Consider the following 3,625-nt stretch of genomic DNA (forward strand, 5'->3'; position numbering starts at 1 on the left):
GAATTTTCTCTTACACTTCTTGTTTAAAATTTTTACTTCTCCTTTCTTGGTATATGTGTCCGTGTCGTGTGACTATCTTTTGTCTTCTATGTTCTATCCTGCTATTTTCTTTCGTTCTATTGAATTTTTTTTCAATGATGTTTCGTAATAGATTATTGGATCAACAAAGAAAATTGTATGGCATTGTTCTGTAAAGCTGCAGATGTATTGGATCACGGTGCATTTGCTTGAAAACTGTTTGGTGCTTGTGTAATTGTATTGTGGTCAGTGTCTTAAGAATAGGCAGTTTGTTGCCCCTAAACCCTCTGTGCATTGCATACCTGATCTCTTTTCCTTTATGGACATTTGTGAGTATGATTTTCTCATAGACTCTATTTTTTTTTTTTTTTGCTTCTGTGCTTATTTTGACCCTTTTACTAATTTATTCTTTGAATAAGCACGGAATTATTCTTGTGAAGGAATTATGGTGAAGACTCTAGATGATTTTGGGTATTCTGCATCAAAACGTTGTGAGGCATGGCTGAAGGTATCCTAGTTTCTAACTGTTCTATATAGACAATCATTTTACTAATTTTCTTTAATTTTCTTTCTTTTAGGTAAAGCGTGATTATGTTGAAGGAATAGGTGACAGTCTTGATCTTGTTCTTATTAGTGCTTAGCATGGAAATGGAAGAAAAGTTGGATGGTACAAATTTTGAGTTTTTTGTTCTGCTGTCATTTTTTATGAAATCTATGGCATTTGACATTTCACAAGGATATTTCATATTTGTGGATTCCATCGTTCAAGTATAGTCCTTTCCTCGTGGCGTGCTACAATCCAGATACTGAAGAATTTCAAAGTGTCTGTCGCATCATGTCTGGTTTTTCAGATTCATTTTATTTAGAGGTACTCTTTTTTTGTTTGGTTTCATGCCCAGCTCATACATTCCATGCATAGCAGATTAAGCAAATTGATTATTTTGAAATTTTGCTATATATATATATATAATAATAATAATAATAATAATAATAATAATAATAATAATATAATTATTATTATTATATAATTCTTAAGCCTAAGATTTATGGTATTTTTGGCCTAAGATTTATATTTCTCTTCTGTTACCTTCACCATGCTATGCTCCAATGAAAGGTAGAAACTTTAATAAATTAAAGAATGTATGTTTGGTGCTTTTGAGCTCAACAAAGATAAGATAAATTAAACTAATTCCCTGTCAGGTAATTAGTTTGTGTTTGATGTATCTGCCTTTACTGTGTGACTTCCTTTTACCATCATGCTTCGTTCAACTACTTTACTTTATCAAGATCGATTAGAAAAAGGATTAAATTTTGTTTTCCCTTTCCAATCGATAACTTTTGAATTGGTCATGACTTTTGCAACTGCTTCTAAGATTCTGCTCAATTGCCTTCTTCTTAAAGAATTGGACGCTCTGTAGTTGTGGGCGAAGTAATACTGATGACCTACTTGCACAAGAAGCACAATGAAAAGGGAAATACATAATTAATATAAGACAGTTCTATAGTGCTGTAGTGCAAATGTACTATTATTAAAGGTTAAAACAAAATAATAATCTTAAAATTACCAACTTGTGTTGGAAAGCTTGCAATGCTCCCCTTTGATGGATCAAATCAAGCTCGATTATTATAAGTTAAAGGTAATAATCTGTAGCCAAATGTGATGGATATAGTTTCCCATTAGATGTTTAATGGGCATTTTTCTTGCAGGGGAATGGTTGGCTGATCAAGAACCGGACAAGTAATATATATTATGTGACTTCCTTTTCTCCAGAACATAAATAAATAAAGGAAATAATGTCTTCTAGTTTTAAGTCTGAAATTTATTTCTTGTTTTTATTTTTGATTTCTCTTGCATGGCATAATGTTTTCTGCTTGATTTTTCTGTTGGAGCAGTTCATGCTATCCGATGGTTTTGGAAGAAGAGAAACAAAATACCAAAATGAAATCTTTTATTTTAAAACTTCATTCTTCTTGCATTTATAGCCTCCAGCTTTTCTTGGTGTTTAGAACAAAAGTGAAAAACTAGTTCAGCAAGTCTATCATTGGATTAAGGTATTATTAATTTTCCCACTGTTTAAAACTGTTAAAAGATAACGGATTTTATCCTTCCACAATCAGGATTCATTCTCTGGTTGACAATCAGAAACTGAGATTGAAGCGGCAGATATTGAATACTATTTTAGGTACCTTAATATCTGTAAGGTATTTTTTTCAGACAGTTAATAATTTAAATTGTTTCTGCTGCAGCGTGGATAATCTCTGTAAGGACATTTTTCTTCGTGGCAAGATGGATGATCAAGGTTGGGTTCCTGTCTCATTGATTGCTACCTTTAACATGGTGAGTAATCCATGTGATTATGGATATGAGGAGTAATTCCATGTTCAAAAAATTTAACTGCCTCTACTTCCTAACACATCACAATATATGCAGGTCAAAAGGGTGACCACGAGCATAGCGATGATATTGAATGCTCTAAGAGATTCGACAGAACTTGAAATACAGGTACTTCACCTCCATCATTTCCCCTCTTTATTCTACTCTTATCAACTATGTATCTTAAATAATTCATTTTGATATTTTTCTTCAAAACATGTTCCTACAATCATCTACAAGCAGAGAAAATTAGAAGACGAGAGGATTGGATGAGATGGTTACTGCCCTCGATGGAAAATCCAAATGGTCATGGTTCCACACCTCACTTGACATTGAACCATGATGATTCAGTCATCCACCCCATGCAGACTCTCGGATTAGAGGAATATTCTAGCCAGGCCACCATGAGTTGTACTCAAACTGAGGTAGCACTTGATAGGGGGATCAGCATCCTGTAGCTGCAACAACCAGCAAGGTAGAGATCTAGCTCAACTAGAAGAACTTTACCACAGTGGTTCAAATCATGAAATAGGCAGTGACTGAATCATCATGAAATAGTCGTTTGGCTATTGTTCATTAGTTGTAAATATAGTTTATTTATTTATTTGTATTGGGATAAATTTTATTTGAATATAAGATATGTTTCTTCTTTTGTGATTGTAATTCTTGTATAACTAACATTTTGAATGATATTGATGTGGGAAATATTCTTTCTTGATTATGATTTTTTATTATATTTTAAATTGATATATGATATATTGGTATTAAAAGATAATAAATTAAAAGACAACGATTTAAAACTGCTATTGTTGTCTATCACCCTCAAAGACAACGGTTAAAACCATTGTCGTAGCCCCAAAAACGGTTGTAATTGGCAGAAAAATGCTCTAAATAACAACGGTTTTAAACCGTTGTCTTTTCATTCAAAGACAACGGTTTAAAACCATTGTAAAACTGTTGTCTTTTCATTCAAAGACAACGGTTTAAAACCGTTGTCGTAGCCCCCCACTTTTAACAACACTGCCAATTACAACGGGTTTAAAGGGCTACGACAACGGTTTTTAACCGTTGTCTTTTAATATTTTTGTTGTAGTAAACACACTCATAATAAGGAGCCCAAAAATGTAATTTGGGATTGGTGCGGTAGTTCAATAATAGTTCTCTAATGGAATGAATTATTATTGATAAAATAAAGTTGTGTGTTCGGGGCGAACACGGGATGCTTAATTTTAT

The 3,625-nt window shown here is 32.9% G+C and overlaps 2 long non-coding RNA genes across 2 annotated transcripts; both read left to right on the forward strand.

Moving 5' to 3' along the window:
* Positions 1–257: 257 nt before the first annotated feature.
* LOC122025712 lies at positions 258–713 on the forward strand. The gene is made up of 3 exons (XR_006123813.1): positions 258–347; positions 459–526; positions 597–713. It is a non-coding gene; the product is annotated as an uncharacterized LOC122025712 (long non-coding RNA).
* Positions 714–2,268: 1,555 nt separating this feature from the next.
* Positions 2,269–2,829, forward strand: LOC122025697. The gene is made up of 3 exons (XR_006123809.1): positions 2,269–2,356; positions 2,450–2,521; positions 2,636–2,829. It is a non-coding gene; the product is annotated as an uncharacterized LOC122025697 (long non-coding RNA).
* The last annotated feature ends 796 nt before the right edge of the window (positions 2,830–3,625 follow it).

This window comes from Zingiber officinale, chromosome 9B (genome assembly GCF_018446385.1).
Source record: "Zingiber officinale cultivar Zhangliang chromosome 9B, Zo_v1.1, whole genome shotgun sequence".
NCBI classification, from domain to species: Eukaryota; Viridiplantae; Streptophyta; class Magnoliopsida; order Zingiberales; family Zingiberaceae; genus Zingiber; species Zingiber officinale.